Genomic DNA, 13981 nt, shown 5'->3' with positions numbered 1-13981 from the left:
ACGGAGTTACATGCACCACTTCAAATAGGCCACTCCATTTTGACTTGACCTTTCCCGAAAACAGTCGTAACTGAGAATTGAATAGAAGAACCAAGTCACCCTCCTTGAATTCCTTGTTCCGGGCATATTTTTCATGTAAGTACTTAATCTTGTCCTTATACAAGGACGAGCTAGAATAAGCATGAAACCGGAACTCATCAAGTTCATTTAGTTGCTCTACCCGGAGATTTGCAGCTACATCCCATCGAAGGTTTAACTTCTTCAGCGCCCACATGGACTTACGCTCTAATTCCACCAGGAGGTAACATGCTTTCCCAAATACCAATTGATACGAGGACATACTAATTGGAGTCTTGTAAGCTGTTCTATAGGCCCATAAAGCATCATCAAGTTTCCTTGATCAATTAGTCCGGTTTGCATTGATAGTCTTGGAAAGAATATTATTGATCTCCCTGTTGGAGAACTCAACCTGTCCACTTGCTTGGGGGTGATAGGGAGTTGATACCTTGTGAGTGACACCATACTTAAAGAGTAAAATGTCAAAGGCTTTGTTACTAAAATGAGAACCCCCATCACTGATGATCGCCCTTGGAGTGCCAAACCTTGTGAATATATTTTTCTTTAAAAAATCTACCACACTACGTGCTTCATTGTTGGGAACAACCACAGCTTCAACCCATTTGGAGACGTAATCCATAGCAACAAGAATATATGTGTTCCCACATGAACTCACAAATAGACCCATAAATTCGATGCCCCATACATCAAAAATATCAATATAAGAATAGTGGTGAGAGGCATTTCATCCTTCCTGGAAATTCCACCAGCTCTCTGACACTCATCACTGTCACACCTCCTTTTTCCTACACCCAAGAGGGTATAAGGGAGTTTTCTCAATTTAAATGACAACTGAAACGGGATTATTTTATTTATAATTTAGAGTCACCAATTGGAATGATTTATGGTGTCCCAAGTCAACGGTTTAAATCCCGAATCGAGGAATGATTGACTCTATTTTATAGTCCGCGAACACAGAAATCCGGGTAAGGAATTCTGTTAACCCGTGAGAAAGAGTTAGGCATTCCCGAGTTCCGTGGTTTTAGCATGGCCGCTCAATTGTTAATACTGGCCTATTTATTTGATTTTAAAACACTTTTAAGCCTATGTGCATTTTTTAACTTTTGAAAACCACTTTTACTTATTTAAAGAATTAATTCAAGGTTATTCAAAACATATCGCAAGCCACACTACATGAAATGCACCTGTGGTTCACGTCACATTCTATTTAACCTTATTGGAAGTTAAAACCGGGTCACATGAAATGTACCCCCGTATTTAGTAATAACTGATAATCATAATTAGCGCGCCTAAAGCAAACTACGAAGTTCATTTTAATATCTAAATTATAACATGTGTGAGGGCCATATATGATTTAATTTTGCTTATGGCACACCTCAAGTCTATTTATTCTAATGATTTCTTGGTTTAGACTGATGAGGGCTATAAATTATAGGTTTCGTTTAATATGGTACACCTCACTCTAATTAAAAGTATTACTCTAACAAAACATAATCTAAAGCTTTATTTGCATAACTATTAATTTAAAAGGCGCGTTGAGCTTTCAAGTGTTTGGGCCACGCCTGTTATAGACGTAGTTAGCAGCAACATTTAAATAAGGGTTTTGGGTTTGACAGTAGGCCCAAGGGATGGTAAGGCAAGTAATTTTCCCATTTCCAAATGGCCTCGCACCCCAAGCCCAAGATAGGCTAAAGCTGATAAAAGAATAAATGTAAAAGGGGTATCGGACTTAACATCGAGTCCCCACTGAACAGAAGGAACATCTGCAGCCCAAGGAATCGAACTGAGCTCTTTAGCTATGATCAGCATGTGCGAATTGATGTACAAAACCCCAAATGATACAACACCCAAATAATCATATTACATCTCTAAAATAAACATTGCTTGAATTTAATTGAATAAGTCATGAAGCAGCATCCCAATCTCATTTTTCCAATCTAAATTGTAAACACACTGTGTGAGGTTCAAACCTTGATTATAACCTAACAAACAACAATGGAAATTCTCACGGTTGGAATAGTCGACACTTATCAAATTAACAACTTATCACTCAACCTATAACCCTTCAAGAACAAAATGCTAAAATCAAACTTATAAGAAAATAAACCAGAAATTGTCCTATGACTAACCCCTGAATCTGGAAATTCCACACTGATTTTGACAGGCTTCAACAAAACCAAAAGAGAAATGTTTTGTCCAACTTGGACCCATGCTAAAAGCAGTCAAGCATTCTACATGTCTAACAGATAGAGCTTCAACTCATTCACAACCAACCTACAAGAATATCGTACTGATCCAACTTATACATAAGATTCAGATGTACATGAGCATGAAGAACTTAAATTATTACAGCAGACTGAATGATCTTAAAGAAACAAAAGACTATAGATTCAATAGGTAACATTTGTTATTAGATTTCCATGTTAGACTACATATTGGTATTTCAACATGTCATTGAGGGCCCAAAGCATACCTGAAAATCGAAATAAAGCAAGGAGAATAAGGATTCCAGCAACAACAATAGATCAACACCTCAATAACAATTTTCAACTCACTTTAGACCATTTATAACACCCAGATACACAGAAATTTCTTGGAGATTTTAAAATCTGACTAGCAATCGAAATCGAAGAACAAGACTAATCACTGCAAACTTAATGCTACACTAAGGTAGGAAGAGCGGGTCACAATAGCTTTTACCCGATATAAAGGTCGTGATCGAATTCCTCAGGAAGTTAGTAGTGGAGTTGGATTGTTTGTCTATCCTAGAGATATGTTTGTACTCCTAATGTTACTTCAAACATTTTTGGGTTTTCAAATTATAACTATTTTTGTAAAACTATTGATTAACACTAAATTATGCTACGAGAATATTGCTAAGTTGTATCTAATGTGAAAAAGGGCACTAAGGTCGTGACACTACCTAGGTGGCTAATTGACGGGTAGATGTTAGTAAGGTTTGATTGACATAATTGGGGCTTATGCTATAACCGTTGCACAATTTTACCCACTCTCACACCTCTCGGTAGAGAAAGTGACTTTGTCCAATTGACTCTCTCAAGACCAAATGGGTAGGCAAATTAGACCAAGCAACTAGGGTTCAAGTAGAGTAATTACTCTCTCAAGGTTTAACTCGTTAATTGGGACTATCATTTCTCATGAGTCCATCTCAATTCCTTGTTGGGTCAATTTTGGGGTTATAGACTCTCTTTCTCAAGAAGAGTTAAACCCACAAAGCTTGAATCAGTGTTTGCAACCACCAATCCTAGATTAAAACATAAAATCAACCCAAATAGCAAATACCCATAGTTAATCTAACACTAGATGGCAACACCCATCAATTACCCACACTAGGGTTGAGCCACAACCCTAGCTAATGGGTTTAGCTACTCATGCTAGATAAAGAAATTGAAGAAATAGATGAAGAACTAAGCATATTAATTAATTGCTAAAATTAAATTACAAGAATCTATCATAAATGTAAAGCAAAAGTGCCAAAAATAGCTACAAAATATGTTCTCACGAGCGCAGCTTTCCACTGATGTCTCTGATTACCTAAAAAATGGTAAAATGTTCTATTTATACTAGTCTAGAAAAATGGACAAAAATACCCCTGCGGGGTCAGTGCGGGCCGCATTAAATGGACCGCGGCCGCACTGGGCTCACTCCTGCTTCTCTAAACTTGAACTCCGCGGACCGCGTAGAACGGACCGTGGCCGCGGAGGGAGCTGGAGCGGTCTGCATAACCATGACCGCGAACCACATGGCACTAGCTTTGCAAACTCAATCTCTCTGAACCTCATGACCGTGGACCGCACAAAAGAGTAGTGCGGCCGCGGAGCCTTCACCGCAGACCGCGAGATGTGTACCGCGGCCGCACTTCTTCTAGTCCTGATTCACCAACTCTCTGAACCACCTAGTACGGCCGCATTCCACTTTGCGTGGTCCGCACTAGGCCTTTTTTTCTTAATATTTCTTGGTCTTTGATACTTGAGCAGGTTTCACTCCTTTTTGAGCCGATCTTTGACGTTTCATCTCTTTATCGATCAAACCTTTGATCAAGCACAACTTGTGAGCCTTTTAGGACTATTTTGAAACAATATATGATCAAAGCATAGGAAAGTAGGGGCATAAAACATGTTAAAATCCTAACTTATCAACTCCCCCAAACTTAAACCTTTGCTTGTCCTCAAGCAAACAAAATAAGACCCACCCTTTAAAGGAAAATTCAAGTCATTCCAGCTGTCCTAAAGTAACCTCAACAAGCATCAATTGGGACTAACAATTGCCCTCAATACGAATGGATCATTAACAAAATTTAAACTTTAAAAAACTATGGATCAAGTGTGACACAAGAACTTCACGAATTGACTCATTACATCAAAGAACTATTTCAATTACTTTGGTCGCTGTGGACCCCAAACTCATACATCCTCAACTCTCACTAAGCAAACCTCACCTTTTTAGAGTATAAGCACGCAAACCAGGGTTAATGGGAAGTCACTTGTCTCTCTCAAGGAAAGGTCACAAGTCCGTCTCTAAGTACCATATGCTTGACCCTCATGTAAGTATCCACTAATGCGAGCGTCATCCAACTCAAGATCATATAGGGCTTTTGTGGAGTCAATGTGAAGGCTTTTGGTTCAGGGTAGGAAAAGTTGTTGGTCTATATGGGTTCCATCTTCCCTTAAGCACTTCTTTTGATTCATTCTGGCACAATTCTCTTTGACTCTTTGAGTATTTCACTTCTTTTCAAGGGGTTAGAGAGACACATTGTCACTCTTTCTTATGCAATTCAAAGCATTTCTCCTTTTTCTACTTTTTTTTTCACACCTTTTTCACTTATGCAATGGGTTCCTTTCCTTTTGCTTTTGTTCCTTTTACCACTTTGTTTCCTTTCTTGTCTCCCCCCCCCAAACTTAGACTTTTGCCATTACTTAGGGGACTATTTGGGTGCCAAGAGAGGGTATAATTTAGAACGTGTATAGGCTTGTAGCATTGGTTATTGAAAGAAAAATGTTTAAGACTCAAAAGGGATAGCTAAGGATTATATCATTGGTAGGCTATAGAATTGTTCGACTATTATTTGGATCAAGGAGAGCCTATAATCACTTCTCAAATCGAATTTCTCAAAATTTCGTCTCAACAAACATTCAGGGCAAGTTCTAGACCATTGGCTCGGGACTTGGACTCACAATTCAATTTCTTACCACACACACTCAAGGATTGCTAAAGACATATAGTCAGGGGCCCATAACAACCTTAGACACGATTGAGCACACAATAGTCCCGAAAGACCACATGATGTTTGTTTGGTCAAAACAAGAGTCTCAAGGTCACTGCTTTCACCATCCTAAACACAACCACTTGTCTTTGACCATGGGATCAAAGGAAAATGTGTTAGGCCCAAGTGAAGCTTTGCTTGAGGTACCCTTAACTATAAACTACTAAAAATGAGGGAAAAAATCAAAAACGGACTCAAACCCTTAAGAAGGTTGTCATGCATCCATCATCGGGAAGAGCCACCCGGTTCGCACAATACTCCACCCTTGGAAAGAACCGTGGCATTAAGAAAATCAAGGGTTTATTGAAAGCGCCAAAACCGAAGCATAAAAGCTGCGAGCCTATCTACTAAGCTAAGAATGAAATATTTGTGCGAAAATAGAAAATAGAATGAATATTTACAATAGGGGATTAGAATATACAACAGGGGATGAATATATATACAAAAATATAACTTTATATACAGACCAAAGAGAAGATAAAAAGTGCGATAAAAGTAACTAAATATAAAGTTATATATTGACCAAATAAAAAAAATCAACAGAAACATAAACTAAGTCAACTAATATATACAATCATCCGGATAAAAAGTAGGGCTCACCCTCACAAATAAAAGCTGGCATTGTCCCCAATGCCAACTAAACAAATAAGCAACAAGAAATCAAAAAGAAAGGATATAGGAGCTCCCTAAGCCTCGTCTGTCTGCATGGGAACATGAGTGGTCCCCTGGTCCTCTGTATGTACGGGAACTTCAGACTAGTTCCCGATCTCCTGCTGCTCAGCTGCTGGGACTCGGGCCTGGACTTGTATGGGCTAAATATCTGGAACATCCTATGGCTGACTGGGGGATCCTTCGGTGGGTTCGCCAACTGGATGATCGCCTCATCTGCACTAGGGAGCTTCCTCTTCTTCTTTGGAAGACTCTGTGTCTGCTCCTGCTGTGGTTCTGCTACTAGTGCTGCTACTGGGGATGGATCCTCAAATAGCAAGTCTAAAGGCAACTGGTCTGCCTTCAATTTGTCAACGTCCTCCCTCAGCGCCTTCACAGACTCATTTGAAGCCCGTGCTTTGCGCAGCTTCTTGTGCTCCATGGAAAGCTCCTTCAGGGCCTTGCCATGTGAATCCACTTCCTTAGCCAAGGCAGCCTGAGAATCGAGGATCTTTTACTGGTTGGCAAAAATCTCCTTAAGTGAATCCTCGATAGACTGGGGCTCCTGCACTAGGTGTGGTGCCGACTGAGCCGTAATGGTAGAAGTCAAGGTGGACAACTTGGATGAAGCAGTCGCCATCTAGTTGTTCAAGCTATGAAGTGTCGGGCTCAGCTGGTGGGCTGTGATAGGATGGGCTCGAGAAGATGGATCCGGGGCTAGCTGAAGTCGAGGGGCCAGCAAAAGTGGAAGGTCCGGGAGGCATGTCAGCAACTATAGAAGTAGGATCAGTGGAGGGCTCTAGCGCAACCGGCTCTTCAGACTGGCCGGTTGGGGCAGAAGCAGGCGACTTGTAATTTTTGTCCTTGGGGTTATCTGACCCCTTCAAACTGTACCATGAAAACAGAGCCACAAGTTTGACCTTTACGTCAAAAGGTCTCTTCTCCACCTCTAGGTCCCAGAAATACATAGTGAGGGCGCTGGGAAAAGGGTAGTTTCAGTCATGCTCAACCCCCACTACAGAAATGACGCGGGACATCACATTGCCCACGTTGATAGGATATCCTACCATAATAGAAGCAACAAGAATAGACCGGGCAAGTGGAATAGTCTGATCATGGGTAGTGGGGTCGAGCCGACTGCACACAAAAGTCAACCACCCTCTAGCCTCAAAGTTGAAAGTTCTCCGAAGTATTTTGGCCCCTGCTTGCAACCACTCTGGAACCGTACCCAGGATTTCTAGGTATGAAGCTAACCACGGACGAACCTCCTCGCCCATTGCCAACTTTTCATTGTAAAAGGACTCATCTTCATCATTGAACCCCAGGTATTCATTTAGTACCTTCCCGGTAAATACCACATTTTTGTTTCTCACTTTGGTCATCTTAGTGCCCTTCAAGATGTGGGCCACATTGCTATAGAACTCCTTGACCATATGCTCATTCGCCTTCACACAATTATCTTTAAAGAACTCCCAACCCACCAGAGCCTGAAACTGTCTATGTACATTGGGGTGTAGGCGTAGGAGGTCTCTGTCAATGAAACTCCTCTCAAGAATCAATTTCCATACCGGCCACCATTCCCTAAACTTGTGGAATGCCACATGGCTAACGAATCTATCCTCCCAAACAGCGGCATTCCTAGTCCGGTCAACACCCCCAACCTGCGGCACACCACCCCCGGTAACTCCCCATCTCCCTCATCACCTCTAGTACCCTCTCCAGATATTTATACTGTGGGAGAGGTAGAGCATTCATCCCCACTACCTTCCGCTGAGCCCTCAGACGACCCAGAAGAAATGTTGATTGAGGCTCGAGCATCGGGGAAAGATGGGAAAGTGTCTCTATGTATGGAGTTCTCCGGATATGGGATGTATAGAGGGACTGAATCTAAAGAGATCTCCCGGGAGGGCTCGTACTCACTCCCTGAGGTGTCAAGGGCTCTATCAGCCGCTTTGATTGCTTTCTTCATGTCCTTTATGTTTTGTTTAGCCTGGGGAGTGAGTTTTACCATCCGTTGCTTCCCTCCTCGGGAGGAATTACCTCGGTCGGGTTGTTTGGCACCTTTACCTCGTTGTTTGACCATTATCTACAAGCATACACATCTAACATGGTTAGTATCAGCACATGCAGTGAAATAAGTCTTGAAATTGAATTGCAGACAGCAGGTTAAATGTTGCAGAACATGGCACTGAGGCCCACACAAACAGGAGTGTGGCCGCACTCGGGGAACCGCGGTCCGCGCAAAGGCGACCGCTGTCCGCATTGGGGCAAAGGCCAAAATATCACCTCTCTGAATCATCCCACCACAGTCCACACAAAGTGGGATTGCGGCCGCGGTGTGCCAGTGCGGACCGCACAAAGTGCAATGCGGTCGCGCAGGGCACAGGTTCACTTTCAGTCACTTGAACACCACAGTCCGCGCAAAATGGTAATGCGGACCGCGTCAGGGCACTGTGGACCGCACAAAGGCGACCACGGACCGCGAAGAGTACTTTGAACATGCACTAAGTTAGGGTTTAAGTTTTTGCTATTTTTGTTCAAGTTTTCCACCTAACTTGTCCCTACTCATTACCCAGTTCACAAAGGTCTCTAAACACACAATATCCAACCATTACACTTTCCTAAGCTAACAAATGAAATAAAAACGGGAAGAAGAAGAGACTCTAGCTACTCGGTATAAAAAACAAAACGAAATTATAATATAAAACAAAGAAAGATGATGAAATGTTACCAGATTGTGATAATGAGATGCAATTAATCATGCTAAACAAGAATTACTATCAGAAGAGAGAGTGAACAATAGCTTTTAGGGGTATGAGTGTTAAAATTTTGAAAAGTGTAAGCTGTGACCCTTGGGCTCTATTTATAGAAAAACAGTGGGACCCAGCCTTACCTACCAGCGCGGCCGCACAAAACCGACCGCGGACCGCACTGGGTTTGTTTAAAATGAAGCTTGAGCAGGCAACCTCCGCGGTCCGCACAAAATAGACCGCGGTCGCGGAGGTCCATCGCGTTCCGCACTAAATGGAATACGGCCGCGGTGGCAAACTTCAGAGAGTACCACTTTTCATCATCACCAGTGCGGACCACACAAAGTGCACTACGGCCGCACTGGCAACCTTCAGAGGCTGTTCAACTTTATTCAAGCTATTTTGCACTGCATCAACTCAATCCCTGCAACACCTCACAATCAGTTAGCTCAAAAATCAAATATACACTACCAAGAAAAACACATAAACAACAAAAAGAAAAAGACATGGGTTGCCTCCCACACAGCGCCTGATCTAACATCGCGACACGACGCATGTTACCAGCACATTACTTTAGATGGAGAAGTGCCACCACGTGGCTATCATCAAATTTCCCAAGATAATGCTTGACCCGATGTCCATGGACTCGGAATACTTCACCATTCTTGTTCTTTAGATCAAGAGCACCAAATGGGGTCACGAACACAACTTCAAACGGCCCACTCCACTTTGACTTGAGCTTACCCGGAAACAGACGTAACTGGGAATTGAACAAGAGAACCATATCTCCAAACTTGAACTCCTTGCCATGAGAATATTTGTCGTGAAGGTACTTCATTTTGTCCTTGTACAAGGATGAGCTGGAGTAGGCATGGAATCTATACTCATCAAGCTCATTAAGTTGTTCAACCCGCAGATTTGCCGCAACATCCCATTCTAAGTTCAACTTCCTCAAAGCCCACATGGCCTTGTGCTCTAATTCCACCGGAAGATGACAAACTATTCCCAACACTAACCTGTATGGTGACATACCAATCAAAATTTTGTAAGTCGTCCGATAAGCCCAAAGAGCATCATCCAACTTTTTCGACCAATCGGTCCTATTAGCATTGACAGTTTTAGACAAGATACTCTTAATTTCTCTGCTGGAGACTTCCACTTGGCCACTAACTTGAGGATGATAGGGGGTCTAAACACTTATGATTGACACCGTACTTAGAAAGCAACGTGTCGAAAGCCTTGTTGCAAAAGTGGGACCCGTATCACTGATAATAGCACGAGGAGTGCCGAACCTTGTGAAGATACTCTTTTTCAATAATGTCACAACACTCCAGGCTTCATTGTTGGGCAAAGACATGGCTTCAACCCATTTTGAGACATAGTCCACCGCCACGAGAATGTAAGTATTCCCACAAGAGCTTACAAAAGGACCCATGAAATCGATGCCCCAAACATAAAAAATATCCACTTCGAGAATTGTATTGAGGGGAATCTCATCCCTTTTATAAATCCCACCGGCTCTTTGGCACTCATCACATCTCTTCACCAAATCGCCTGCATCTTTAAACAAGGTAGGCCAGTAAAATCCGCAACTAAGCACTTTAGAAGCCGTTCTCGCCCCGCCATGATGGCCACCATAGGGAGAGGAATGGCAAGCCTCCAAATACCCAATTGTTCCTCCTCCGGGACACATCGTCGAATCGCACCATCCGTGCAAATCTTGAACAAGTATGGCTCATCCCAATAGAAATCCAAACTATCCCGCTTGAGCTTCTTCTTTTGGTTAGAATAGAGCTCACACGGGATTATTCCGGTCACAAGGTAATTGGCAACATCGGCAAACATGGCATATCCTTCATTGACAACGCAATGAGTTGTTCGTCGGGAAATGAATCATTGATCTCAAGGTCGTCACAAGGCCTCCCCTCCTCCTCCAAACGGGATAAGTGGTCCGCCACTTGATTCTCACTACCCTTCCGGTCAGCAATTTCTAGATCAAACTCTTGAAGAAGTAACACCCATCTCATCAATCTCGCCTTGTAGTCTTTCTTGGTCGTCAAATACCTAAGGGCGGCGTGATCGGTGTGCACTATAACTTTGGTCCCCATAAGGTAAGGTCAAAACTTTTCCATAGCAAACACAATAGCCAACAATTCTTTCTCGGTGACTGTATAGTTTCTTTGAGCCTCATTCATGGTCTTGCTTGCATAGTACACCGGATGAAATATCTTGTTGATTCTTTGGCCCAAAACAGCTCCAACCGCAACGTCACTAGCATCACATATGAGCTCAAAAGGCAAGCTCCACTTTGGTGCGGTAATGATGGGGGTAGAAGTCAACTTGAGCTTAAGAAGCTCGAATGCGTGCATAAAACTCTCATATTACAAGAACTTTGCATCTTTCTCTAGCAACTTGCACAACGGATGTACCATTTTAGTAAAATCCTTTATGAACCTCTAGTAGAAACCCATGTGCCCAAGGAACTCCTTACCCCTTTGACAGAAGTAGGGGGAGGGAGACTCGAAATAACATCAATATTGGCCTTATCAACTTCAATTCCTCGCTTCGAGATCTTGTGACCCAACACTATACCTTCTTCTACCGTAAAATGGCACTTTTCCCAATTGAGAACAAGGTTGGTGTCTTTACATCGAGCCAACACTCTATCCAAGTTTACCAAGCACTCCTCAAAAGAATCCCAACCACGCTGAAATCATCCATGAAGACCTCCAAGATATCCTCCACTATGTCAGTGAAAATAGCCATCATGCAACGTTGGAAGGTTCCCGGAGCATTACACAATCCAAATGGCATTCTAGAGAAAGCGAATGTTCCATAAGGACATGTAAAGGTGGTCTTCTCTTGGTCCTCCGGGGCAATTAGAATTTGATTGTACCCCGAGTAACCATCCAGAAAATAATAGAAAGCCCGGCCCGCAAGATGATCAAGCATTTGGTCAAGGAATGGCAATGGAAAATGATCTTTTCTAGTCACCTTGTTCAGCTTCCGGTAATCCATACAAACTCTCCACCCGGTGACCGTTCTAGTGGGAATGAGCTCATTGTTGTCATTGGTCACCACGGTCATACCACCCTTTTTCGGCACACATTGCACCGGAGAAGTTCACAAACTGTCACAAATAGGATAAACCACCCCAGCATCTAACCACTTGATAACCTCTTTCTTCACCACCTATTGCATCGCCTCATTTAGTCTTCTTTGATGCTCTAAGGAAGCTTTGCATCCTCCTCCAAGATGATTTTGTGCATGCAAAATGCGGGGCTTATGCCCTGAATATCAGCTAGAGTCCATTCGGTTGCCCTTTTCTGCTTTTGAAGAACCGCCAAGGTGGCCTCAACCTGCATGTTAGTAAGGTTAAAAGAAAGAATAACATGTAAAGTAGAATTTGAACCCAAGAATTCATACCTGAGGTGTGGAGGAAGTGGCTTCTACTCCAACACCGGTGGCTCCTCAATCGATGGCTTTGTTGGTGGAGTTTTGCGGTTTTCATGATCCAAGGATAGCCTCCTAGGCTCATATGAATATGAACCCATACCATGCAATGCATTCACGCACTCCACTCTACTAGCATCATCATTGACATCCATATTAAGAAGCACGACTTCAAGGGGATCTTCAACATGGATCATGGAACTTGTGTCATCTACTATCACAGCTGTGACAATGTCCACAAATGAACACACCTCCATGCTATTGGGTTGTCTCATTGATTTGCAAACATGGAATACCACCTTCTCATCCCCCACTCGGAAAGTCAACTCACCTGCTTCAACATCAACCAATGCCTTCCCCGTAGCTAGGAAAGGCCTACCAAGAATAATCAGCACTTCAAAGTCCACCTCACAATCCAATATGACAAAGTCGGCCGGCAGTATAAACTTATCCACCCGGACAAGTACATCATCGACTATGCCCGAAGGTTTCTTCATCGATCGATCCGTCATTTGAAGTTTCATTGAGGTGGTTCGAGGTTGTCCAATTCCCAAAGTCTTGAAGACCGAGTACGACATCAAATTTATGCTAGCCCCCAAGTCACAAAGAGCCTTGGCAAAATCCGCACTTCCGATAGTACAAGGGATAGTAAAAGCTATGGGATGCTCAACTTTGGGTGCCATTGAATGCACTATAGCACTCACTTGATGCGTCATTTTAATTTTTTCACACTCCATCGACCTCTTCTTTGTTACCAAATCTTTCGTGAACTTAGCGTACCCCGACATTTGCTCAAGCGCCTCCACCAAAGGCACATTGATTGTGAGGCTCTTCTTTGAGGCATTCACATTACCGCCTCTCCCACTTTTTGTTGTAACCGCCATCACATGATTATTATTCCCACCCTTCGGGTTCACTACTGTATCACTCGGTAGTGCACCCTTGGGACGAGTATTCAACGTTTGAGAGATTTGGCCTAATTGCACCTCCAAGTTCCGAATAGATGTATTATGAGAAGCTAATTGGGCATCGAAATCTTAGTTCTTTTTCATCATTTGCTCGAACATGCTTTCAATTCTCTCCATATCACTCCCGGAGGAACTCGGACCTTGAGAAGGAAAGGGGGTGGATTGTTCGGTTGTTGATACATGGGGGGCCTTTGAAAGCCTTGCCCCCGGTTTCCTTAGTTCCCGCTATTGTTCCACCCTCCTTGATTGTTGTTGTTGCCCCAATTATTGTTATTACCATTCCAATTCCCTTGGTTGCTTTGATTACCCCAATTGTTGTTTTGGTTGTTATTATTCCAATTGCCACCACCTTGTTGTTGATTGTTGTTATTCCAATTACCTCCGCCTTGTTGTTGATTGCCCCAATTTCCTTGAGGACGCCATTGTTGATTCGAAGAGTTGCCTCTATTCCCTTGGTAGTTATTGACATATTGGACCTCTTCGCTTTGGTCATCATAGCACTCATTTGAATAACCACCACCATCATTGTTGTTGTCATATTGTTCACAATTACCTTGAGGATGTTGCCCTCTTTGCCTCCTTTTTAACATAGAAACACCTTCCATTGTATTGACTTGGCGCGGGTTTTGGACTTGTTGCAATTGCACCTTTGCCAATTGATTCATAGTTTTTGTAAGCTCGGCAATAGCTTGGCCTGATCGTGCAATTCCTTGTGCAAATGGATGACCGTAGGGTCACCTTGGGGCACATTTGCTCGGCTTTGCCATGCCAAAGAGGTGTCGGCCATTTCATCAAGTACA

This window comes from Nicotiana sylvestris, chromosome 7, assembly GCF_000393655.2.
Source record: "Nicotiana sylvestris chromosome 7, ASM39365v2, whole genome shotgun sequence".
Lineage (NCBI taxonomy): Eukaryota > Viridiplantae > Streptophyta > Magnoliopsida > Solanales > Solanaceae > Nicotiana > Nicotiana sylvestris.
This window is presented reverse-complemented; position numbering follows the sequence as displayed.